We start from the raw sequence: 27,900 nt of genomic DNA, 5'->3' as shown, positions 1-27,900 counted from the left end.
AGGGTAAATCTAGTCCCTGTTTATCGTGGTTGGAATAGGAGGTCTCCCCCTCATATTTTGTAGTGGATGAGTGAGAAGTTCCCCTTACATGGAAAAATCACAATTCCTTTAACTATTATCCTATCACTGAAATCTAGTTTTTACTATTATGAAAATCATATGTCTTAGTTCACTTCTGCAGATATTACTGAATAATAATCCTAGATATGGAATTATTTGTTCAACTACGTTAGATTTTGACAGATACAGCCATATCTAAAATAATGCTGGACAGACAATTGTGATATACTTCATTTCAAACTAAGGACCACAGAATTATGCCAATAATAATTTTTAAAAAGAGCATCTCTGTATAGTCCTTTTGTAGGGAATGTCATTGTCATGCTATGAACAAATAGTGATTCTGGTGGTTTGAATCAGGATAGTCTAGGTTATGCTGCATAACAAATAACTGCAAACCACGAGGATTTAACACGACAACGGTTTAATTCTCACTCATGCTATGTTTCTCTCATAATTCAGCTGGGAGCTCTGGTCCCTCTTGTCTTCATTCTGGGACCAAGAATAATGGAACAGTTACTATCTAGAAAGTTATCAGTCTGTGGCAGAGGGGAAGAGACAGTGGGATGCATAATTGTATCTTATGCATCTAACCTCACATCAATTCCATTCTCATTTCATTGCTCAAAGCTCGTCAAAATGGCCACACTCAAATTTAGGTGGGTGAGAAAGTGCAATTCTATCACATATCTAGAAGGAAAAACCTGGAATATTTGGGAACAGCCATAAGGACTGTCATATTAGTAAAATTGTGCAACCAAAATGTCATCAAAAATATTTTCAAGGATAAAAGAATGTCTCACTTTGGGGAATTATCAAGTTCAGGAAAGGACTGTCCCCAAGACTGCAGTCACTTCTGACACCAACTACAGATATCAGGGATACCCAAGACCATCTTGCTTCTGACACCATTCAGGTAGTTCTCAAGACTACCTTCAGATTGATAATTTGCTATAAAGACTCACAGAACTCACTGAAAGTGGCTATACTCATGGTTATGGTTAATTACAGTGATAGGATGCAGATCAAAGCAGCCAAGGGAAGAGATGCATGGGGCAAAGACCAGGAGAGTTCCCCATGCAAGCCAGCAGTTGTCATCTCCCAGTGGAGTCATGGACAACACTAAATTCTCCAGGCAACAATGTATGGCAATATACATGGAGTATTGCCATACAGGGAAGCTCACCTGAGCCTTGGTATGCAGAGTTTTTATTGGGGTTTGGTCACATAGACATGGTTGACTGCCTGTGTGACTGATTACTTGCCAGCCCCTCCAGAGGTAGAGATGATACCACACGGCCCAAAGCCCTCACCATAAATCACATTGTTAGACTATTTGGTGTGGCCCAAAGCCCCAGGTAAACAAAGACACTCTTATCAGGCAGAACATTCCAAGGACTTAGAGATCACATTATGGGAGCTGAGGGTGAAGATGAGACCTCTCTTCAGGTAAGGATAAGTCTGTACTACACAGGGGTTAAATCATATTTGATTCAATATCATTTCAGAACTCTACAATTAAATTGTCTCTGTATCCTACTGGAAAGAAAAATACATTTGAATTATATCAGTAATAGTTGCTACTGAATAAAAAGTCTTTTTTTTTGGTAGTGTGATGGGAAAAAACAATGTCACATTTGCCAAACACATAACCTATATAAAAAGACCCTCTAAAAGTTGTTTTTGTTACAGTTTATCCCAGTTGAACCCTAAAATCAATATAATTATGCTCTGAAGATCTATCCTACCTTCCTTTTAAGAACTTGGTTTTTAATATTTAAAAAGATATATAAGCTATTTTCTAACTAGATTAAGACTTTTTGATTTCACTTCATATTCCTTTAGATTAAGCTTTCCCCAAAGGAAATTAGTAAAGGTAAAATTAGTAAAGTAAAAATTAAGGCTTTTAATTTTAAAATCAGAAATGCCTGTTAGTGTGTCCCTAAATGTGGAAGAACTTGCTGCTGTTTTTACTGTATTCAAACACAGTATGAAGCCCCTGTAAAAAGAGGGAATTATGAAATGAGCATTTCTAAATGGGTCAGGGTTAGTCATCACTGACAATACTGATTCAAAGCCACTATCCTGTTTTGAAAAGTGAATAAAATCAAGGGGATTGCATGGAGCTCAAGATTTCATAAACACCATGTCCTATCTGGTGCAAGGTAGCCTTGTTTTGTACCATCTCATGGATCTGAACTTATCATTTCTTAAAACAGAGAAGAAAAATGATTTTGAACCTGTTGCTTTTCACTAATGCTTTTCTAGTCAAGCTTTTATAATGCAAAGTCTTTAAAATAAAGTATAACTTTGAATTATGTTCAACTTTGTAGATTACCTGGTTTTAAAAGCTATAACTCAAGTAAATGATTCTGCAAATATACTTTGTTTTAAAGAGAAACTAATTTATTGCTATGTTTAAACATTTCATAGAAATACTTCGTTAATTTGGAGATAATTTTCTGCAGTCACTTTATTTATGAAAGGCAAAATGTATATTATTAATTTGATTGTCGGCACTAATCCGGGATTATAGAGAGAAACAGGGTCAGCCATTTCAAATCATTTGATAAAAGTAGGTTAGTAGGTCATGTTTTATAGCTGTCCTGGTGATCAGCCATTTCTAGAGCATTTCAAAAAGTAGTCATTAGCAAGGATGAAAATGTCTTAGCTTTTTTATAAATTTTTTTTTTTTAAAGATTTATTTATTTAATTGATTGATTGGTTGCTATGTTGGGTCTTCGTTTCTGTGCTAGGGCTTTCTCTAGTTGCGGCAAGCGGGGGCCACTCTTCATCGCGGTGCGCGGGCCTCTCACTATCGCGGCCTCTCTTGTTGCGGAGCACAGGCTCCAGAGGCGCAGGCTCAGTAGTTGTGGCTCACGGGCCCAGTCGCTCCGCGGCATGTGGGATCTTCCCAGACCAGGGCTCGAACCCGTGTCCCCTGCATTGGCAGGCAGATTCTCAACCACTGCGCCACCAGGGAAGCCCTTAGCTTTTTTAACAAGAAGAAAAATTTAACGCTGAAATATTTTCCTTATATAGAGCAGTAAACACTTTCAATGTATTAAATTTTCTTGTTTATGATGTTTTCCTATGTTAATTTAAAATCTTTGAAAAACAACACATCTTAAGATTGGAAATTAACTACACAATAGTTTAATTTGTCTTACTGGTTTTAGAAAGAAAATGCTCCAAAGTAGGGTTTTTTAAAAAAAATGATTATTATTCATTATCATAAGGGATATACTATATTGCCAGTCAATTACATTAGATCATAAAAGTAGAACAATTGTCAGAGGAAATAGAAAAAAATACTATAATATTTAGGGGAAGTAATATTTTAAATGCCACAGCATAGCAGCAGACTGGCAGCGAACACACCAATCAAGTACCCAAACAGAAATAGGGCAGCTCTTTGTTACCAAGGTAATAAGGAGACACTGAAAACACAGGCTCATAGACATCAACAGAGTTCGTCACTCAACACCGATGGTAACTGTGCAGGACAGAGAACAGAGCAAGAACAAACTGAGCCACACAGTCATCTGTGCAACACAGCCAGATGCTCACGACAATGATGTTCACTACTGCTCACGTCACTGCTGATCACACACCTACTACCAAGGCTCCTAGATGGTGGTATTAATTAAACTACTGCATCAGTAGACATTCAAACAGAACACAGCATGTCTGGTTTTTACATTTCCCTGTGTGGACTCCCCCTGTTGAGTAAAATTATAAAGCTCAACACTTAGAGAGAGAGTTACATCTTTAAATCTTTCAAATGAGTATTCTTATTTGAGCCTTATAAAAATGGGGTGAGGTGTGCAAAACATGTCAAATAAAAATCTAAGTGAAACCACTTTCCGGACCACATGCGTACCCAGCACGTGGCGTGGTGTGCTCTCTAAGATGGTCTTTGAGGAGGAGTCCAGGCTTTTGAGAAGGCACAAAGCTTTGGGCTTAGGGGGAACGATTTTCCTCCAGAAGCGGGGAGCAGATCTCATGTGTGAGAACTGGAGCTATTTTCTTCCCTTGATGGTGATTCACAGAATATGTATTCAGTTTGGGTCAAATCATAGTGAAAGAGTATATTTTAGATCCTCAAATCCTTGTTGAGCATTTTTGCCCTTATGTTTAATAAAAGATGTTTTCTCTTCAGAGAAAATTCTGTTACTCATATTCCTTTATCAACATCGATCACACCTTCTTGCCTTTAGGGAACTTTTCAAATCTTTGAAAGGAAATTATGACAGCATCCACTATTGAATGAAGTGTGTTTCATTAAGAGCAAGTTGCTGTTGAGTCATATCCTGAAAGTGACTCGTTCTTTCTAGCAGAAAAATTGTATGGGTACCTCAGAGGAGAACCGAGTCAAACTCTTATTATATTGATGTATTTCCCTTTGGAACAGTTTTCATTTTGAATCCAGAAAAAATAACAAATATCAAGCTTGTAGAATGCCATGTATAGGTTACCTTTGACAAGTGACGGTGATGATGTGCAACTACTTCACTGACTTCTGAGTATAATTCAGTTGCATTTCCTTGAATTAACTACCTAGAAAATTATGCTAAAAACATTAATTTATAAATCACAGCATTTCTTATGCAATATTCATGGCATCCCTAGCACTTTTCCTAAATGTTCTCAACGTAGAGTTAGAACATTATCCATGAAAGGTAAAGGATTTGAGTAAAAGTTCCTTTTCACAAACTCAGATTGCCCTATATTCTGGACGTTGTATAAAACCTATTTTCAAATAGCCTAAATTTAATTTAAAAATTTTTGGCTAATATTCCATAGAAATATGTTGAGAATTATAATGACTTTACTCCTGAATTATGCAGAAAAAAAAAATCCCCAAATAGTTTTTAAAACAAATGCTTCAAATTTTAAACTTTGGTATGCAGCCTCTTGTAAAGCAGGAAAAATGATGGGAAGGCATCACCTTTCTCTAACCAGAAGACATCACATTAGCCTGTTCTTTTAGCTTTGGTTTGTCCTACTCCCAGCCCAAATCACAGACACTTTTCTAAATATAGAACAATAACGTATAATGATGTTTTGAGTACACTATTTAATTATGTCCTATTCCATGGCAAAGACTATGGATGCAGTCTCTGGTTTTCCCTTGGTTCCTCTGGCTGTAACCGAGCAGGACCCTATGGGGCCTTCCTGGGACAGGCCTTCCCCTATATCCTCTGCTTTAGCTCCTCTCTGAAGTGCCTAGATAACAGTATTTGATGCAAATTTCCTGAGTTGTTTTGTGGATGTGAAACCCCACACCACCACCACCAAATGGAAGAACTACTTGGAGACCATGAGCACATAGCCCCAGGCCTCCTGGAGCCTAAGCACTGATGATGTTAACCCCTGTGACAGCACCCTGCTGCCTCACCAGCAGCCAATGAGAGAACTGTGCACAAGCTGATCACTTACCTGTGACCCCCAGCCCCCATCTCCTGGCCTTTAAAAATGCTTTGCTGACCCTTCGGGGAGCTCGAGGCTTTTCAGGGCGTGAGCCACCTCCTCCCCTTGCATGGCCTTGCCATAAGCCTTTCTCTGCTCCAAACTCCAACGTTTCAGTTTGTCTGGCCTCACTGTGTGTGGGGCACGTGAACTTGCGTTAACACGGCCACTCCTCTCCTTGACCGCCCCCTCTCCCAGCTCCTCGACCTCTGCCCCGGCTCAGTTCTGGGAGCACTTTTTTCTCTATTTATGCTGATTCTCTTGGTGACGTCACCCCTTCTCCTGACTTTAAGTTCAATCTACATGTTATTGACTCCCATGTCTAGATCTCCGGTCCTCCCCTCTCTCTTGAACCCCAGACTTTTATATCCAGTTCTCTCTTGGACTTGGATTTCCGATAGTCATCTCAAACTTGCACCCGGAGTGACTTCTAGATCCTCTTCTTCAAAACCTGCTTCTCTTGCTGTTTTCCTATCTCAGTAAATAGCAACACCATGTTTTCAGTTCAGGCCCAAAACTTTAGAATTCTCTCTTTTCTTTCCGTAAAATCTGTCAGCAAATCTCAGCTCTAACTTCAAAACATGTCCAGAATCTGAATACCTCTCCTCACGCTGACTGCCACAATCCTGATCCAAGCCACCACCATCTCTCCTGAGTGTTTGGTGGCCCCTAACGGCCTCCCTGCCTCTGCTCTTGCTGCTGCGATGCCTTCTTAATGCGGTAGCCAGAGGACTCCTACGAGAATGTCAGGTCAGCGATGTCACTACTCTGCTTGAAACCCTCTAATGGTGTCCTTCCACTCAGAGTAAAAGGCAGTCCTTATAAGGACCTAAGAAGCCTCCCTGCAGTCCGCTGTCTGCCACCCCATCCCTTTGACTTCATCTACTACCTCCTCCTTAGTCCGTCCCTCACTCTACTCTCTATTCCTCAAACCCTCCCAGTAGACTCTTGCCTCAGGGCCTTTGCTATTCACTTTGCCCTCTATCTAGAATGCTCTTTCCATAGACATCCACAGGGCTTACTCCCTCTTCTCCTTCAGGGCTTTACTCAAATGTCACCTGCTTTATTTTCTCCTTAGTACTAACCACTGTGTAATATACTATATGTTCTGCTTATCGATTGCTCCCACTGGAATGTAAGCTCCAGGCAGGCAGGGATTTTCGCCTGTTTTATTCACTGCTGTATCTTCACTACTTAGAATAGCGCCTGGCACATAGTAATTACTCAAAGCATAATTGTAAAGGCATGAGTAAATGAATGTCTTGTCATCTCACAAAATTGTTCCAGTAGACAGAAGACGGGTAGATGGATGGATAGACAGAGGAAGCCTATATACAGATAGGTTGGTATAACCTGTCACTACCACTCCCCCACCCCTACTCCAACAAAAAACAGCACAAATACTAAGACAGAATTACAGACAGAACTTCTCATTTTAGGCTAAGGACAGCATATAATCATTACACATTTTATATTTTTCAGAAATTAAGTATTAAATAATACCTTTCATTTGAACATCTTAAAATGTGTTTTAAAAAAAGAGTACCATAATTACATGTACTTATACATCACTTTAAACATCAGGTAGCAGTAGAAGGCCTAATGGATTCAAAATCTCACTGGCTTTTTTTTTTTTTTCTCACTGGCTTTTGACACCTTTGTAATAGAACAGAAAATGAAAGAGGAGCCCAAGCAGCAGGCTGACATTTACAATATGTCATTTAAGCCTTAGAAAGTCTATTGTTGCCTTGCTTATTAGCATGAGAAAAAAGTGAAATGAGGTGTTGACTATCAACAGAGTGCCATGGCGACCTTGGGCCAGCCAGTGACCTCAGTTAACTTCACTTGGTTCTTCCTGTCTTCTTACCACATCGCAGTTGAGCAGATTGCTCAGAGAAGGCTTGACGAAGGAAGAGGAGTTCACTCTTAGCACTTTTTTCTTAACCACAAGTGTTTTCCTGAGGTCAAAGTGTGAGTGACACATACGCTCTGTGTTGACCACACTTAAAATCTAAAGACAAGTGTCCTTTATGAGACTGAGCCCCTACAAAGCTGTCAAATGTTTAGAGTGTGGCTTTGGTGCCCTGGTCTCCTAATGGCATGCCCCTCATCACCTTAAATCCCCTCTTCTCATGCCCGGAACCCTCACTCTTCTTACTTTCAAAACTAGCACACAGGAAACCTCTGATTACAGCTTAAATAAGCTGCCTCTTCCAAAGTTGTTATATGCACTTTTGGAGAGATCAAAGCCAGAAATAAAATGAATGAAGTGCCAGTGGTGACATTTCAGGAATCAACAAGCCAGGCCTCTGTGTTTGGGGGCAGGACTTTGACTGCCAATGCCCTGGAGATAGAGTCAAGTAGGCCAAACACTCACAACCCCTGCACCCCAAGCATCTCCAGCACATAGCTGCTCTACTTATTAAAATAAACTCTGCCCCATGGGTCTAAAGTCTGAAAGAGACTCCAACAGGCCATGAATCATATATTCATAGACTTCTGGAGGACCTTAGAAGCCATTTAGTGTAACTCTCCCATTTTATAGGTGAGGAAATTGAGGTTACTAAACGTTAACTGCTGTCCTCTGAGCCCCTCAGTGCACATTCCATGTCTTGCTTTTGTGTGTGCTTGGAAATGACTGATTGCATTTCTTGCAAAAGGTCCTATAATTCAACATAGTCATTCATTCTATACATCTTAGTCAGAGGCAGTGATATTTGATTGAGCTTGTCAACCAGGATGCTCCAAAAATGCCTGTGTTCTAGGAATGCAAATCATATAAACTAATAAGAAGACTTTCAAGTTGGGCCCAGGAGGAATTAACTTGTCATCTGCCTCCAAACTAGAGTAGCCCATGACCTCAGGCACCAAGTGGTAAATCAGTATTACCTGCTTGAGCAAAGAAAAAGCATGGTGGTGTGGAGAGGACACTGGACGGGAGAAGGTAGGTATGAGTTTTAGCCCAGACTTCATCGTAGTCTAGCCATTTCACTTTTGGCGAGTACCTCATCTCTTTGGGAAATAGAAACCCTCCTAGTAAGCAACCAAACTTACTACCATCCACTAGGACAGGGCAGAGAAAAGAGCAAAGCAAATGCGCCATAGTTTACTTTAAAGGAGAAATGTCTCTCTGGTTCAGTGTCTCCTCATCTATCAGAGGCTTGGAGAAAGAGATTGCCTGGGAAGGCTGAGAGCACACTTGTGCCACCCCAAGTCTTTCCAGCTCTTTTCTGTGGCCAGAAAATGGACACCAGGTGGCAACCAAGAAGATCCCTCCCCAAAACCAATTTCAGTGGTAGACATGTGATCTGTACGCAAACAAGGATAGTACCTACTCCCCTTAGCAACAGAGATAGGGCCAAAGGATAGCCATGTGACCAAAGCAGACCATTCTCAGATTTCCTCAGATTGGTATACAGATCTTGGGAAATAGGAGTCCCTTCCTCTAGTTAATAAGTTGGGATGGTGCAAACGTGAGGTTACAGTGGCTCCTTCCTTTGAGCCCATAGTGGAAGTCCATCTGCAGGAGGAGAGGTAAGGCCAACACAGAGATAAGCAGAGCAGAGAGAAGGACAGTGTTCCAACAATGCTGTCTGATTCCCAGATTCAGCCATGCCTGAAGATGTCTGACTTGAAAAATTCTCTTTTTTGCCTGAATTAGTTTTAGCTGGATTTCTGTCATTTTTGATTAAAAGAATCCTGAGTAACACATCCTCTAATTTTTCAAATGGGGAAAGTGAGGTTCACACAGAGGGAGTGATAGACTCAAGGTTACACAGCACACTGGGGACAAAATTTGGACTTGAAATCAGATCTATTGATTTCCATTCCAACACATTTTCTACTGCACAGTGCTTTATATACTCTATCTTGTTAATTATTCAACACTTTCTAAATAAAGTACAGGTCTTTTTCCATACCATACTGCATCATGGCAAAATTCATTTATTTAAGCAAAAGATGAAGGATCATTTGCCAAAGATTCTATGATATAATAAGAGAATTTAAACTAATTGATTTGTGCCTAGGTAACTCCAAATAAAAGATTTGATCATGCCAGGATCAAAGGTAGAAACCATGTACTTGATTCTATTCTTTTGCCAATGGAACATCTACTGTGTTCCAGGCACAGAATAAGGTCTTTTATAAATGTGTTCATGTGTAGTTACTTCACACTGGGTTCAATGCATAGTTGAAACTCAGTATACACAGGAAGGAAGGAAGAAAGGAAGGAAGGGAGGGAGGGAGGGAGGGAGGAAAGCAGGTAATAAGGGGGAGAAAGAGGAAAGAAGAAGAAAAGTAGAGTGGGTTTCAAGTAAAAATCAATTGTTTTTTCTACTGTTCAACAGAGCGTATATTAATAACTAGTATCTTACAGTAATCTCAATAAATGCCATGAAACCTAGTCTGCTATGCCACTACTGCTTCTCCTAAATTGAACAGAAGAAACCGTGAGAAGAGAAACCTCAAGTCAGAGCCTCAGACGACAAGCCCATCTTTGGAGGACTGAACATTAGGAACAAATAACGTAACAGAAGATGGTGACTCTTGATAAATGCCCTAATTGTAGTAGTTCCATGAACTGGTTACGACAGGTCTCAGTCACAAGTAGTAATATTCATTTACAAGGGCTGTAGAATAAACTGTGTGAAAATGGGCGGTTCCTGGATTTAGTAACACAATGAATAATGTTTTAGAAAACTTGAGCACTTGATGATGAATAGATTTTAAGATTATTCTATTTGAATTATTGTTTAGTATGTGTTATTATCATTCTTTGTGATCAGACTTTTTAAACCACAACCAGGATGAAGACAAAAGGTAAAAATATAAGTTTCAGAGTCAGAAAGTAAGATGGTCATCAGGAGAATATGTTTTGCATGGCTTTGTAAAAGTACCCAGACACTTTCAAACTTGCTCTTTTCTAGTTTTAAATTCAGTAATGAAAGACAACACCCCAAAAGATTCCTTAATATCATAAACACAGAACTGAAGGGCATCCTTTACCATGTTATATAATTTAGACATTATAAAAAGGAAGGGGTGGGGAGATTTCACTCTCACCCTCATCAAATTAGCAAAATAGAATATACTATGTGAATTATTTGTTAAAATAAGTTTTTCTTTAGGTAAGAAATCTTTGCCTTAACTCATATGGTAATCTAGACATCAATAGTTTCCATCAATGGTTTTATATTCCATGTAGAGTACATTATAATAATTATTTCTGAACTTTTGAAATACTGATAAAACTTTATATAAGCATGACTTTTGTTAAGATTCGCCAATGGCACTGATATCAACTTGCCATGTCATTTATTATTGAAAAACTTATGAGTGTACGGTTCACTGTCCAGCAAACTGCTCACTGGTTTCTTGTGCTTATTCTTCCCTCTGCGTGTGTCGAGGGCCACGTCACTGTCTCTCAGAGAAACACTAAAGACTTGACTTTGCCGGTCAGCAGTGCAGTCTTTTTATGAAACACCTACAATAGCACCACATGCATCTTCACCATTCATTCTTTAATTCAAGTGTTCATTCAACAAATATGTGCTATTCATTGTTCAAGACTCTGAAAACAGAGGTGGACCAGACAGAAATGGTCCCTGCTTTTGGAACTTTTATTGAGAGAGAGAGAGGAAATGTTTTCATTAAAAAGATGATTTTAGAGGTTGGTAAATGCTCTCAAGAAAACAAAACAGGTAATATGATAAAGGGTGTGGGAGGAGGGCGGTATGAATAGGGGCATTTAGAAAAATCCTTACTGAGGAGGTGACATTTGAGCTTGAACATGGATGACAAGGAGCCGGCCTGCATTTCCCAGCATGAGGGAACATCAGGAGCACAAAGGATGGACTGGCATCGTGTAGGAGGGAAAGAGAGAGAGTGACCATGAGTGAGCGTGATAGGCTGAAGAAGGAAGCAGGGGTCCCAGCATGCAGGACACCGTGGGTCACGGGGTAGCAGGTGGTGCGGGCAGCTGAAACTCTGTGCTAAGGGTTTGGGGAAGACAGTGAGGGTCTTCCAGGGCAGTGATATCCGATTCATGTTTTTAAAAGATCCCTCTGGCAGCTGGTGGGTAATGGATCATAGGGAGAAGCTTAGGAGTGAGGAGGGGTGCTGGTTCTGTTTATGTAGGTTGGATCCTACGCAAGGAAGGCAGGCAGAGTAGGTGAGTGGGCTTGAAATCCAGCTTTTGCACCACTCACCAAGCCCTGTGTCCAGCATGGGCCTACGTTCGCCTGGAGAAAGGCGTATATTTTTCTATCACACGTAATGCACCATATGGGTAGGAAGCAGCCTCAGGAGTGAGAACAGGGGGCAAGATATTGAAATAATCTTTGTAGGGATAATAGTTATGGCGGAGAAAGAAAGAAGTGGGTTTAGGATATGCCTGGATGAAGAGCTGGCAGGACTTACTGATGGATTAGATGTGAGAGGCGAGGGGAAAGGAGAAGTCAATGCTGATCCTTAAACCCATGGGGTACGGTGCTGTCACTGACTGAGGGAGGGAAATCGGGGAGTGGGCCAGCTTATTTTTAGGAGAGGGGTCAAGAATTCAATTTCGGCAAAGTTAGCCTAAGATGCATGTTAGGTGTCAAACAGTCAGACACATGAGTTGAGGAAATTTTTGACTCTATTAAGTATAACTCAGAAGTGTGAAGAGATCATAGCCTCTTAACATCTTCCTCAAGATTCCTGACCCACTGAGGGATGGGGACAGGTGGAGGAAGAGAGCTAGAGTCAGCCCGGTCTGCTATTCTTCAACCGAGGGAAGAATTTAAACAGGTTCCATCTCTCGGATTTCCATCCCATCACTCCTCTCTCCCCCAAGATGCTGGGCACCCGTGGTGCACTCCCAGCAGCACCTGGCAGGGGTCTTTGCTCCTTTTGGTGCCCTCTACCACCTCCGGACTCTGCAGCAGTGCACCTTGTTTGCATGGCCCTGGCCACTGCTTGTCCTGCTGGTGTTCACTGCTGAAACTGGCAGCCTATGGCTGGTGAGAGCTCGGTTAAGGCTCTGGGACTCCCTGCGTGATTCAGCCTCTTGTCAGCTGGCCCTGTACAGCCCTCTGGGTGCCTGCCATATTCTCCACCCAGCTCCTGACCTGAACCACACTGTGGCCCTATGAATGTTTACTAGCTCTCTACCCAGCCATGGTCCACGGACACTTTGGGAACATTTGGGCATTTCTGAGTCCCATCCTCATCACATGGGAACTGAGGATAGCTTTAGAGAGTGACCACCCAGCCCTGTCTCTGCCTGACCATGCCATACCACTGATTTTACTCTGATATGTTTGTCCACCATCTGCCTCCCATCACCCAAGCTGGCATCGGGCCCAGATGGGAGACGATCTCCTCTCTTAGCTTCCAAAGTAGACTGAACAAAAACTCTCATTGTCTGCCTCTTCTGCCCCACCTTCTTTTCCCAACAAGCCCTTGGTACCAGAAGAGGTGGGCTTCCAACTTTCATTCATCCTGTTCCATTCTTCTCCTGCCCTGGGAAGCAAGCATCACAGCCCAGACAGCAGAGATGGGGTGGGGGCAAGGAGAATCTTCTCCCTATATACAGAATTCTAATATAATTGAAGGATACAAAAATTCTTTCCAGTCACATTGCTACGGCCAAGGGATTATGGGAAATGGTGAAATGATTATTCAGAGGGAAATGCAATCTACACATATTTAAATATATTACACTTGTAACACAAGTGTAGAGCTCACTGAAACTGCCAGTGCTGGAGATACAACTGAGAGAAACCAGCATGTGGATGGGGTAAAGCCAGGAATGAAGGAGAGTATCTAAGTCATGTAGAAAAGCGCTGAGAGCCCAGAACCAAGTGCTGGGGCAATCTAGTACAGAGAGGCTGGACGGGGCCAGGAGCCAGCAAAGGACACTGAGAGGTAGTGCATGAGGTAGAAGAAAGTTAAGAGCATGTGCTGTCACTGGGGCCACAAGAGGAGCAGGCTTCCAGAAAAAGGGAGTGTGCAACTGAATCAAACATTCCCAGGGGGACAAGCCTATAAAAAAGACCCTACCCACAGTCTGATACTGACCCTGACCCTACCTCAGACCCCCAATGCTTCCTTAGACGGATAATAAGGACAAGTTGGAATGAATAAAACAAATACCTTATCTAAAAGGACCATTAGTAGCAAAACTTCATAAAATCGTGTAACCATTGTTAACTAAGATGATACTCTATTCAACAATTTCTGCACTCTTTGAGCCAAACTGAAACCCCACCAGGATGACTGAAGTGAACACTGGCTATTGGAGATCCCCCGCCGTTACTGAGAACTTTTAGAGGTACTGCACAGGATCTCCAGTCTGCCTCTTATGCAGCGTCATGAAGAGCAAGGGGACTTTCTTTGCTTTGCTTATCTTTTTTTCTGAAATCAACTTGGAAAACACATTAGTCTTTCATTCTTTTAGGCAGACACTAAAGCACATGGTTTTGTGGGTGAGGCCTCTGCTGGTTCCCATGCTTGGTGTCCCAGGCGTTCTGGAAACAGCAGAAATGTAGCCAGAGATGGTGCCTTTTTTTCCACCAAAAGGAGCCGTGAAATAAACCCCTAGGATGTGCATGGTGCCTGTGGCCTGATGCTTCTCCCCACCATTGCTCTGAGTTCATGGTGCCTGCTACCCCTACCCTGACCTTCACTTGTAACTGTGACTGTGGCCACAGTAGTTTTATTAAGTTCCTCTATTCCATTTTACCTGTTTAATCAAGTTAATACTATCTAGACTATGGAAAGAACAATACAAACAGTGATTGAGTTTGAATTGTTTACTTTAATGGTCAACCTGAGAGACAGAATGAGATAATACAAAGAGCATGGGTTGAATCCTGGCTCTGCCTCTCACTAGCTTAGTGACACTGGAGGTCTAAGTAATCCAGTGGGTTGTGGGGTGGGTAGCGAGAAACCTGCCCTCTAAGCTGGGCTGGGTTTCTAGGACCTGTCACTAGCCGTGGAGGAGGAGCAGGGCCATTGTACCCCCTCAGGGAGCTAGAGATAGAGCAGGTTACTATAAAAGGAGCGGGCAGACTGTTGGTGGGAATGTAAATTGATACAGCCACTATGGAGAACAGTATGGAGGTTACTTAAAAAACTAAATATAGAACTACCATACGACCCAACAATCACACTACTGGGCATATACCCTGAGAAAACCGTAATTCAAAAAGAGTCATGTACCACAATGTTCATTGCAGCTCTGTTTACAATAGCCAGGACATGGAAGCAACCTAAGTGTCCATCGACAGATGAATGGATAAAGAAGATGTGGCACATATATACAATGGAATATTACTCAGCCATAAAAAGAAACGAAATTGAGTTATTTGTAGTGAGGTGGATGGACCTAGAGTCTGTCATACAGAGTGAAGTAAGTCGGAAAGAGAAAAACAAATACCGTATGCTAACACATATATATGGAATCTAAAAAAAAAAAAAAGGTTCTGATGAACCTATGGGCAGGACAAGAATAGAGACGCAGATGTAGAGAATGGACTTGAGGACACGGGGAGGGGGAAGGGTAAGCTGGGATGAAGTGAGAGAGTGGCATGGACATATACACACTACCAAATGTAAAACAGATAGCTGGCAGGAAGCAGCCGCATAGCACAGGGAGATCAGCTCCGTGCTTTGTGACCACCTAGAGGGGTGGGATAGGGAGGGTGGGAGGGAGATGCAAGAGGGAGGAGATATGGGGATATATAACTGATTCACTTTGTTATAAAGCAGAAACTAACACACCATTGTAAAGCAATTATACTCCAATAAGGATGTTTAAAAAAAAAAGGAGTGAGCAGAGACAAAGTTCAATATTTTTTTGTTTTGAGTCTTTTACCTAAAGTACCTAGAGCAGGTGCTAGAGACCAAGGGGAGTGGAATCCAGTAACCTTGCTTAAAATCTGCATCCTTGAGGCTGCTGAGGACAGGGCTTGTCCTCTGGGTGGAGGAAGACTCTGTGATGGCCAAGATGTCACCTAGAGGGAGGCTCTGTGCTAGCTGATGTCCAACTTCCAAGACAAGAAGGAGACCTTGCTCTTGAGCTAACATGAAATTCCACCCAAGCAGCTTAGCACTGCTTTCAGCACCATCCCTGTCCTGAATAAACTATTCAATCTCTAAACTGCTAAAGAAAAATTATACATCTAAATTTGTCTTCTATGTTTGTTAAGGACTGAAAGAAATTGCATTGGCTTACATAGTCTCTGTTGGGACCCATCTCAGCTGCCCATCCTGATTATCTTTCTGAACAGCTGTCCATATGCATCAGCAGAGCAAAAAATTACCAAATATATAAAAGTACTCAGCGGTTTAATGGAACATTCAGAGTAAATAATACTGAATGAAAAGCGCTTAATAAAAGAGCTTCTCTCTCCCCTACTTCCTGTGTATATATTTTTAACAATTCTTATTCTTACATTGTATCAATAAAGCAAGAGCAGGCTGTTAGGAAAGCAAATAATATGTAACAATTCTTGAAGATAAAAAATACAATTGCACAACTGAAAAGAAAAAAAACAAAACCCCAGCAGCAATGAACACAGCTAGCTTCCATCTTGCTTTCTAATACCATTCCCCAATAAAAGGAATCTGCACTCTTTGGAGAAATGGCTGATTCTAGGACTGGGGAAGCAAATAGACAAGGTGAGCCTGGAATATCTTCTGGTACCAGAAAGTAATACAGTGCTCAAAAAACAAAAAAAGCCACAATGATAGGGTCAAAAGGGACACAGAAGACAATTTAAACATCTCCAAAGTGGCTAAAGCTGGAACAATTTGAGCAACAAAATAAACAAGGCAGTATTGGATTGTAACCCAAAGTGTAAAGTAAATATTCATGAGTCCATACTGATATAAATAAATGAGGAGGCAAATCTCCCACGCAAAAGAATCCCAAATAATTTATGTAGATACTCAGCCCTCAAGAAAATGGAACATAGCTCCCTGCTCCTTATGTGTGGGCTATGTATGGTGACTTCCTTCTACAGAGTACAGTACGGAAAAAGGAGAAAAGAATAATCAACAGTAAGAAACCTGACAAATGTTACCTCAGCCAGATGATCAAGGTCAACATCAGTAGGGATAAGTCATGTTGATGTATGTACCTTTGATATGATGTGACAAAAATAGCACTTGACTTCTGTGGTCTTCCTCCCAAAACACACAACCTCAGTTTAATCATGAGAAAACCATCAGGCAAATCTCAACTGAGGGACATTCTCTACAAAATGCTTGACCAGTACTCCTCAAAACTGTCAAGGTCATCAAAAACAAGGAAAGTCTGAGGAATTGTCACAGCCAAGGAGAGCCTAAAGAGACATAACGACTAAACATAATGTGGTGTCCTGGATGGGATCCTGGAACAGAACAAGGACATAAAGGAAAAACTAAGAAAATCTGAATAATGTAAGGACTTCAGTTAATAATAATGTATCAATATTGGTTCATCAATTGTAACAAATGTACCATGTACATAAGTAACAAATGTAGGAGGTTAATAGCTGGGGAAACTAGATGCGGGATATATGAGAACTTTCTGTACTATATTCACAACTGTGTTGTAAACCTTAAACTGTTCTAAAATTAAAACTTTATTAAAGATCAAAAAAGAAGATAGAAAGATGCTGAAGTAAGGTATGGGGGAGAGTGAGCCTGAACCAAATAAATTGGTTTAGGGTCTGACAGTGGGTATCAGATTTCGGAGAAAGAGAAGTTGGATGGCTGTATCCAGGGTCAAAGAACCTTTAATGGAAATAAAAGCTTTGGTGGAATTCTTAATTAATCATTTTTATAAAAATGGTGCATGATGGGCTTCATGAGCTTATTACATACTATTTGGAATGCACGTTGAAAATTTTAAGTTAAAATATTCATTGGTGGGGAAAAAACCCTCAATAGAGGCAGTTAAACAACAGATTGGATTCTGCAAATAATTGAATTGGGAATTAAAGGACCCAATCCAAAAGTTCCCCCAGAAATCAGGAGTAAAAACAATGGTAAGAAATTTAAGGGAAAAACAAAGGCATGAAAAATAAGTTTAAGACATTTCAAAATATGTACAATAGGAATTATAGGAGGACAAAAATGAAGATTGATGATCAAAAAACTAAAAGAAAAGATTTTAATTGGAAGAAAGATTATGATCTTAAAATCAAATGGGCTATTTGCTGGTCAGGAGTAAAAAGAATAGCCACAACTAGACAAATTCTGGTGAAATTTCTGAGTTCCAAGGATGAAGATCACGTGGATAGGAAGAAACAAAAAGGTTTCATTCAGAGGAAGAAACCAATAGAAACTTCATGAAGTAAGAAAACAAAACTTAAATTATAGACTATTAAGAAATTAATGAGAGGGCTTCCCTGGTGGCGCAGTGGTTGAGAGTCTGCCTGCCAATGCAGGGGACACGGGTTCGAGCCCTGGTCTGGGAGGATCCCACATGCTGCGGAGCAACTAGTCCCGTGAGCCACAACTACTGAGCCTGCGCGTCTGGAGCTTGGGCTCCGTAACAAGAGAGGCCGCGATAGTGAGAGGCCCGCGCACCGCGATGAAGAGTGCCCCCACTTGCCGCAGCTAGAGAAAGCCCTCGCACAGAAACGAAGACCCAACACAGCCAAAAATAATAAATAAATAAATAAAAATTTAAAAATAAAGGAATTCCTATTAAAAAAAAAAAAAAAAAGAAATTAATGAGAACAAGCAAACCACACCCCAAAATCTACACAAGGCTGCTGTGTTCAAAAGACTGGCTTCTTATCTAGTAATAACTATGTGATCCTGGGCGAGTTACTTAACTTTATAAAGCTTCAATTCCTCATCTTTAAATAATAATATCAACTACTTCCATGGTGCAAAATATGTGCCAGACACGGTTCTAGGGGCTTTATGTGTATGAATTTATTTATCTCCCTTAACAGGCCTATAATGTAGATTATATGATTATCCCATTTTACAGGTGAAGAAATAGGAGCACAGAGAAGTCACATGCACAAGTTACAAATGGCAGCAACTGTAGCTCGAGTCTGCACTCATAAACACTATGCTAAAGACTTCTTATGAGGCCTTATGGGGTGTTATGAGGATTCAGTGAGATAATACATGTAATAGTGTACTCAATAACTGGAACTACTATCTGTTTTAAAAATGAAGCAAACATGTGACTTAAGGAGCTAGCAGAGGAACAATAAAATAATCTAAATCAGGTAAGAAGGAATTAATTAAGGCAATAATAATTTATAATATAGCAAAAATGCTAAATTAGAATAAGAAAAATCATACACAGTATTGATAAATAAAAGCATAACTTGATTCTCTGAAAATAATCAACTATACAACTTTCCTACAAGTTTCACCAAAGAGAAAATGTGGGCAAAATGCTCAATATCACTACTTTGTTAGCAAAAATCTGGGATCATCTTCTAGGAATATGCGCAATAAAAAAAAAATCAATAAGTGAAAAATCTAATAGAGCACTAAAAAGATTACAAAAACAGAAAATACCAGAGTTAACATCCGAAAGTCATCAGAACCAGATTTTATGGACAAGTTCTTATGAGAACTTAATTCGTTCAGCCATGCTTTTTTTTTTTTAAAGAAACGGTTGTTTTCCTTCAACCTTATTTGCATTTTCTGTTTAAGAGTCTGCGGAAGAACAGCTTAAGGCGACCTGGCGGATGTACCTACCCACTGGCTGCAGTGCCGTCCTGGGAGGCGGGCTGACTAGTCTTCAGCGGGGAGTCGCCAAAGAGGGCAGAGGGCCCCTGCGCCTGCAGCCGAGCCTGCCACCTCCGGTTGAGGGGCCGTAAATTCGGGAGCTGGAGCAGTCCGTTCACCCTGAAGTTCCTCCGTGCTCTCAACCTTTTCAGCTGTAGCCGGCTCTCCCTTTACCATCTCTTCAGGGTCTCCGTAGAAGTAGAGCGGGTGTGACTTTCCGCGGGTGTTCACGGGAGATGGCGCCGCGCAGGCGCAGAACTTCCCCGGCCGGCATCCGGCGCATCAGATGCACTGAGTGAGCGCCCTTGCCCATGTGTGAGACGGCAACGTCCACACGGCGCAGAGGAGAGTGTGCTTTACCCAGAGACATGCGGGGCAGGCCCTGGGATCAGTAACCACCGGAAGTTGCAGTTCCCAGAAGGCTGCCTGGATCTGGTTAGTGAAGTTTCCAGGAGTGAAGTGTCCAGCAATAGGAGTGGCCCCACTGGCTGCAGCAGACTTCAGCACAGCCCACTGGCCAGTAGTCCTGGAGGATATGACATGACACCAGCAGGATTTTCAAAGGCAACAATGGCATGAGCTGCCAGCAGAAGCTTCTCCCGGTTCTCTTCAGATTTATGATGTAGATACAACTACTTTTTCTTGTGTAAACGTACTGTTCCATTTGGAAGTCAAGGTTGGTGCCACCTAAGTGGGTTCCTGATGCTAGGAGTTTGAGGACATCCCCTCCTTCATTTGCAGGACCTCAAGGGCTCCAGACATTGTGAAAGTTTTCCTTTACGTTACGACAGGAACCCAGAACAATGCCACGGACCCCTCTTTAGGTAGAACAGAAAGGACAGCAAATAATCTAATTGCTGTGTCCCAGGCACTGTTGTCACTGGGTTTGTGGAAATGAACAAGAAAAATCCCCTGCTTTCCATGGAGCGTGACGGAACACTGAAAATTCTCAGGCTGATTAAACTCTTACAAAGTACAGAGAAAGATGGAAAGCTTCCTAACGCACTTTATGAGGATAGCATAATCCTGACCAAAACCTGAAAAAGAAAGCGTAAAAAAGGGAAAATTAAGAATGAACTTATGGATGTAGATGATGCATGTACTGTATTAACACAACAGTTTCCCCTTCCAAAAGAGAATTTGGCCTTTCCATTCATTTTTTAGTTCTGTTTCCCTGAAAACCAGATGAAGGTAAAATATCAACTGGGCCTGATTGGCAAAGTATGTCTGCACTGGGAGGACTACCAGTGAACCATAATTCCTCATGGGGACATCACAGCCTTGGGCTCCCCTGAATGCAGGGGACTTGGAAGCCCTCCCCATTGGAACTTTTCCAAGAGATACTGGCTCCTATGGGGCACAAGGCCTTTAAGCCACCACCATCCTATCCCCTTGCAGTGGGAGTCTTGCTTCTTCACACCTGAGCCATCTCATGTGGAGGGCTAAAGGAACGACTCCTGGATGACCGCTCCCATGGAGAGAAGCAACGAATGCTGCCTTCCTGCAAATTATGTCCATCCTCTACCCTTCAGAGGAGGCAGGTACTGAGTGTGACCTAGGGTGGTCTTGTGAGTTTGAATGTTTAGCTGAGTCCACATTTAGCTGAATGTTTGATTGAGCCTAGGAAGACCTCCCAGTGGAGGTCAAAATTCAAAAAATTCAAAATAAAGGAATAGCAAGTTGAATCCAGCAATGTGTTAAAATGGTAATGTAGTATGACCAAATAGATTTTATTCAAGGAATGTAAGGATGATTCAACATTTGGTAATCTATTAAAATAATTTATCACATGAATAAGTGAAAAGATAAAACTCACGGTCCTGACAGGAACTTAAAAAGACACTCTGTAAAATTGAGAGACATGTCTAATAAAAACTTAGTAAACTAGAAATACAAAACTATTCTTTATGATGAAATCAATAGCAAACATGATATTTAAATGGAAAACACTGAAAGTATTCCCAGTAAAGTGAAGAAAATGGCCACAAGGCTTGCTATGACAACAACGGCATTTCCTTAATTCTAGCTGTGAAATAACAACAACAAAAGGAAACAAGACAGTATTCTAAAGAAATTTATTATAGCAGCAGGGGTCAGAAAACGGGCTGGCTGCTTGTTTATTTTTAAATAAAGTTTTATTGGGACAAAGCCAGAGACGTTAATGTATGTAATGTCTCTAGCTACTTCCCTGCTACAGCAACAGAGTTGAAGAGTTGGGACAGAGACCATATGGCCTACGAAGTCTGAAATATCCACTAGCTGGACATTTAAGAAAAATTTGCTGATCCCTGGACTAGAGGATTATTATTTTCAGATGAGAACATCTACTTAAGGAAAAAAACCAAGAGAATCCATTGAAAATCGTTAAAACTAATAAGAGGGTTCAGTAGTTGGTGGGTATAAGATAAAGATACAAACATTAATCATTTTTCTCTTGTGTTGGATTGCATCACTTGGCCTAGTTCCTCCCTCCTCCCCATATCCATGCTCTTTGCCATGTAACTGCTACATCTCCTCTCACCATGGGCAAGATGCCCTGCTTTACTCATTGATCAGTCATATGACTTGCTTTGGTACTGGCATGTAGGCAGAAGTGATGCAAGCAGAGGCCTGAGATGAAACTAAGCATTGGGCTTTACTCCTACATGTCTTCCACTACCATGAGAAGAACTTTTACATGGGATTATCCCAACGGTCTCAGGTATGTGGAAGCCAGGCCCAACCTAGATTAACCAACTACTGCAAACCCACAGATATATAAGTGAGCCCAGACAAGATCAGCAGAGCTGTTCAGTCAAGCCCACCTGAAGCCCATAAATATATGTGAAATTAACGATTATTGTGGCATGCCACTAAGGTGTTGTGGTCTTTTGCTACATAGCAAAAGCTAACTTCTATACCTATAATATTAGCAATAACCAGTTAGAAAATGTAACCCTGCACTCAATAGCTATTAAAATAGAAAACACTTCATCTCTTTCTTTACCCTTTTTACCCAACTACCTACTCAACATGGCCCCTGGATGCTTAATAGGCATCTCAAACTAAACAGGTCCAAAACAAAATTCACCCCATCTCAACTCCTCCACTCCAATACCTGTTTCTTCTGCAGTCTTCCTTATGTCAGTTAATGACTCTTCTCTTTCTCTCTCATCATTTAGCCAGCCCACCAGCATATCTATTGGCTCTACTTTAAAAATACATCCAAATTCTGAATTATCTGTCTACCACTATTGATACCACTTTGGTCCAAGCCACCAACAGCTCTTATATAGACCATCTCAATAGCAGCCTATCAGATCTAACTGTAAAAGGCGATCAAGTCTTCCACTCTTGTGTCCCAGCTATTCTCCATGCAGCAGCTATTCTTCATGACCTAAAATATAGGTCAGATCATGTTATTCCTCTGCTCAAAGCTCTCTGATGGCGCCCACCTTATTTCGAGTAAAATCTCAAGTCCTCCTCACTGCCTATCATGCTCTATTTGATTTGCTTTCTGGCTCCTCTCTGACCCCAATGTTTCTATTCTTTCTTTAATCACTCTGCTATAGAAACACTAGCCTCCATGCTGTTCCTCCTGCATGGCAGACACACTCTATCCTCAGGGCCCTTGAGCTTTCTATTCTCACTGCCTGAAATATTCTCCAAGATATCTGCCTGACGCACTCACCCACTTTCTGTGGACCTCTACTCAAATCACTGTATCAGAGATTTAATACTGATCAAAATCACTGCCTACCTTAAAGAACATAACTCCCACCTTCTACCACTCACTGTTTCCTCACTTGCTTTTGATTTTCATGGCACTTATGACCACCTGACATATTACCAAGATATTTGTTTGTTTATTGTCTTTCTCTGCTTTCTAGAATGTAGGCTTCCCAAGACAAGGTACTTTGTTTTGCTCACTGCTTTATCCCCAGAGGCCTAGAACAATGCTCAGGATATAATAAGTTCTCAATAAATACTGTTGAATAAATAGATAGACCTAGGAATAAACTTCACAAAACTCTGCAAAACCTGTATGAAAAAAGAAATATAAAATTGAATTGAGGGAAATAAAAAAAGGCTTGAATATATAGAGACATATCATCATCCTGGATGGAGAGATTCAATATTTCAAAGACATCATTTTTTCCTAAATTCAGTTTATATTGAACACAATCCCAATTAAAATCCTAATATGATTTTTTGGGGGAGGAAACTTATCAAAAGGATTCTAAAACCAATCTAGAGCTATAAATGTTTGAAGCCATCTAAGGCACTTTTGAAAATGACAAGTAATAAGAAGCAGGCAGATATTCCCAACCATATATTTAGATATACAGAAGAGCCACAGAAACGAAAGGTCATGGTACAATAGCACCAATATAAGTAGACATGTCATTGGGACGAATCGGAGAGTCCAGCTAAGCAGATAAATCCAGTTCACACTGCCAGCTGTGTGACTAAGGTGACTCTCAGCCTCTCTGAGCTTCAATTTCCACATCTATAAAATGGGGCTAATAAAGATTGTCAAGAGGCCTGAGTCACATAATATACATAAAGTGCTTAACATGTCCCCTTGTATGTAGTAAGGGTTCAACAAATTCTAGTGCCTTCCCCAATGGGACCCAGAACAGGAGTTCTTATCCTTTCTTAATTAGATGGACACTAGTAAACTAGCCACAGCAAAGGGGGTCCCACAGTCTTTAACTAATGTACGGGCAGGTTTCAGGTAATGATGGGCTGTGTCGATAGGAGGGTGTGAAAATTCCATCGACAAAGATAGCCTGGATTGTTATTCACCAACAGTGCAGAGGAGAAGAGGGGAGGGGAGGGAAGAGAGGATGCTGGTCTCAGAGCTCTGGAAACTGCATAGGGGCCAGTCTGGGAGAGTAGGCTCTGTGTCCATGGGACCCAGAATTTCCTTAGGAGGGATGGATGCAAGGGGAGGGTGTTGGGCACCCAGCTAGAAATCACCTCCTTGGGGGAGAAGCCCCTAAAGCGATGACAGCACATCCAGTGGGGTTTGCCCCATCACACTTGATTGGGAAATACTAACTTAGAAATAACTATTTGATTAAGAAATTAGTGCTTGAGGATTCTCATAACTAGTTATCTCTTGGTTGTTTACAGAAAAAAATGAATGGGTTTTACTTAGAACCTGAGTGCCTTTTTTGGGGTGTATCATTTTGTGCTGTGGCTTCCTAGAACAAATAACCATTTTGTTTTATTCCCAGAGAAATAATCCATGACACATGGGTTTTTATCACAAAACAAAAATGTCAAACTTTATCTTTATAACAAAATAAATGGTTGAGTATAGTCTTTTGTCATTTATTGTAAAATATGTTATCTATGCTAAATCTTGGTAAGCATCTTACTCTCTGATCTTCTTGATAAAATAGGTGAGTAATTAATTTCTGAGCTTGGTGTATTTCCTCTGTAAGAGATCATTTGCCTATGTGCATTTTGATACTGAAAGAAATCCTAGAAGCTAAACTTCAAAAATTGTAGACTTTGCATAGATAAACATCTGCTGTTTAATGGTGTTTTGAACTGCAGAGCTACCATTTAAGTACTTTTAATTCTTTTCTTTTTTATAACTGAGTGGGTGGGGAGATGGGAAAGAATTGTTAAGAATAGTCAACTCTCTCTCTGTTTCATCCTTTACAGAGCTGGAGTTCCCACACCTGACATGCCTTCCTCATGTAGTTCAATGAGAATTGAAAAGAAGAAGAGATTAAAAAGTACTTCAAATTTCTCAAGGGACTACAGAACAGGAAGGTTTATTTTGTTCATTGCTGAATCACTTTCCTGGCTCAGGTTTTTAAAATGTTATATTTGCTCTTTTTTTGTTACTGGTCCATGGAGAACATGTATTGGTCATTTCGTAAATAATATAAATTTAATAAGCTTTTACAAGATTAAATGTATTCATCATTCATTCATTTAACCAGTAATTCCTAAATACTTAATATAGACTGCACCCTGGGAATACAAATGAACAAGAGTCAGTCATCGTATTGGCTTTCATGGAACTTACAGCCCACAAGGAGGAATAGACCCTAAGACAGAATCATGCAGATTGCAAAGACTACTATGGTCATGGAGGGCTTCGTGGAGGAGGTGGCTTTTGAGTTGAAACCTGAAGGATGAGAATGGGCCATACATGGAAGAGCTGAGAAAGAATATTCCAGGCAGAACTCAGCAAGAGCAACGGCCTGGAGGCTGGACATAGCAAGAAACCAACATGACTGGAGGGTGGTAGGTGAGGGGAAAGCAGAGTATGAGCAGAGATTGGATCAGACCAGACCAAATTTCCAAATGGAAACGTGGCTCATTCCTGAAGAAGTATTCCAAATGGAACACTCCTATCTCTCCGTGAGGTAGGCCTAGGTGATCTGCCACAGATTCCTGTGTGGGTGAGTGTTGATGGTACAATGATGCTTGGAAAGGCTAGATAACCTGCCCAAGGAGCACCAATGTCCACTGATCACCTTTCCCCAGCACCAGCTCTTAGGGGTTAGGTAGGAGGGTGGGTGACCCAAGGCTAGCTGGTCAGGCCAGGATTTGGCCCAGGAAGAAAAGGATGTTAGTTCACCCACTTTTCTTCTGACTTCAATATGCAAAACTGTTCCCAGTAAACCAGGGCCTACTTTAGATACCACTGATGGTGGGTCATGGCTACACGAAGAGAAGATTTTTTGCTCGTGGGATCATCAAGCTCATTCCACAGACAGCTGCAGCAAATGATGGGCCTCCAGCACTTCAGACAATCAGGCAGCCGAAGATTCCAGGGCCCCCACTCCCTTCCCCTCTGTATGGAGGGCTGACCTGAATAACAGAAGGACAATGGGAGAAGAGACACGTGAGCCACCAGCTCCTAGCTGTGCCCTTCCCAGGAGTGGGAGATAACAGATGGTATCTTCTGAAAATGAGGAATGTGGTATGTGAACTACCCTTTTTGGTAAAGGGTCAGATAGTCAATATTTTAGACATCATAGGCTATATATGGTCTCTGTAACACATTCTTCTTTGTTTTTATCTGTTAATTATTTTTTAATAACACTTCGAAAGGATTAAAAACCATTCTTAGCTTTCAGGGCTTACACTGAATCTGGCCAAGTAGGTTACAGTTTGTTGAGTCCTAAGCTAGACTACATTGCCCTGTCAAATTTCAAACTGAGACTACTTAATCTGCATTACACGCTGCATAAACATTTCTTTTAAACTTTACAAGAATTCTCTGAGATAGGCCTTATATAACAACCCTATCCCCATTTTCCACACTCATCGGTGTTTTATGGTCAGGAGATGGAAGCTTGGAGAGGTCAAGACACCCACCCAAGGCCATGTGTCTAACAAACGATAGAAGCAAGATCTGAACCCAGGCAGTGTGTTCTCAGGCTTCCTGGTCTTAATCACAACACTATACTATCCCCCACCGTTAACTAGAGATATGGCTTTGGACACATCCATTCGTCTTTCTGGGTACAGCCCCCATCTGTGCAGTAAGAGGGGTCTTCCTCAGTGTGAGGGGCACACCTGATGCTGTGTGGAATGATTTCCATGGTCCATACACACAGCATTAAATAATGTTGATTCACACAGTGAGATGACTGCCCATTCAAGTCTCTTTTAAATCTTCCAATGATGTCAGGGAAAAAGGTTCAATCTGGCCCTCACATATCTTTTAACATCTCTCCAGCACATGGTAGTTTCCATTTCTATAACAGCTTTCCATTTTTACTGAGTTTCAAGGCTCAGGGTCTTCAGTAGGCAGTGATATCTAGCTAGAATTTAGTATCACTCTTCTATTCTTATTGTTACTTTCTGGTGTTGCTTTCATGGTTTTATTTTTATTGTTTTTTATGATTATTTTCTATTTATGTAAAGTGTTAGTGCTGCTATTGCTGCAATTCTCTTTTCCATTCCTTCATGGTTATAAGATTGCTCCTGAAGCTCCTGCCATCACATCCATGCCCAAACTGGAATAAGGGGTAAGGGCAGGTTTCAGCTATTTTTATCTCCTACTACCAAGAAAGCAAAAGAATTATAAAGACATTGCATTGATCAGAACATGTCACATGGTCGCCTATAGCAGCAAGAGAGGCTGAAAAAGTGAATGTTTGGCTGGGCACATTGCCACCATGAACTAATCAGGGTTCTACCAACAAGGAAAGGGCATAGATACTGGACTCGGTAATAAAAGTGTTTGCCATAGGCTGGGAAGCCTTTGAACCTTCTTCTTAGTGCCTGCAGAGGACAGGCCTGGAAGTTAGAGATGTGGGAGCATTTGGGGAATTAAGCAGAAAGCCACTTTCTTTTTACCTTGTTTGCCACCAAGATAGTGCGGCCACATAGAGCCGCCAAACACCAATGAACCATCGTCGCTCGTAAGGAACAACGTGCAACGAGAAAAGCAATAATGTCACACGCTCTTACAGTAGTAAGAGTAGTGGTGAGAAATCTTATGGGTTTGTCCCCGTTGGCCACTACGGCACAAAGTGCCAAGCAAAGTGCCTTTTCAGTCTCTATTATGTAGAAGAAATATTTTCTTAAGTGCACACACCTCCAAATATGTACCCTAGAAACTAGGTCTGAAATCTTATAAAATCTCAGTTTATGTGCACATTTCTTACTATTTCAAAA

The 27,900-nt window shown here is 41.2% G+C and overlaps 1 protein-coding gene across 9 annotated transcripts in view; it reads right to left on the bottom strand.

The window, feature by feature from the left end:
* Positions 1-27,900, bottom strand: part of LOC132362515 (F-box/LRR-repeat protein 21) — a 116,271-nt gene that overhangs the window by 66,494 nt on the left and 21,877 nt on the right. For 7 of the 9 annotated variants that reach the window (XM_059917139.1, XM_059917138.1, XM_059917132.1 and 4 more), the window contains 2 exons: positions 25,905-26,082; positions 19,234-20,300 (listed from right to left, as the gene is read on the bottom strand). The gene's annotated coding sequence lies outside the window, so the exon portion shown is untranslated. Of the gene's footprint in view, positions 1-19,233; positions 20,301-25,904; positions 26,083-27,900 lie in introns of those variants that run through there. The other 2 variants (XM_059917137.1, XM_059917136.1) reach the window with 2 other exon arrangements.

This window comes from Balaenoptera ricei, chromosome 3, assembly GCF_028023285.1.
Source record: "Balaenoptera ricei isolate mBalRic1 chromosome 3, mBalRic1.hap2, whole genome shotgun sequence".
Taxonomy (NCBI): Eukaryota; Metazoa; Chordata; class Mammalia; order Artiodactyla; family Balaenopteridae; genus Balaenoptera; species Balaenoptera ricei.
This window is presented reverse-complemented; position numbering and strand designations above follow the sequence as displayed.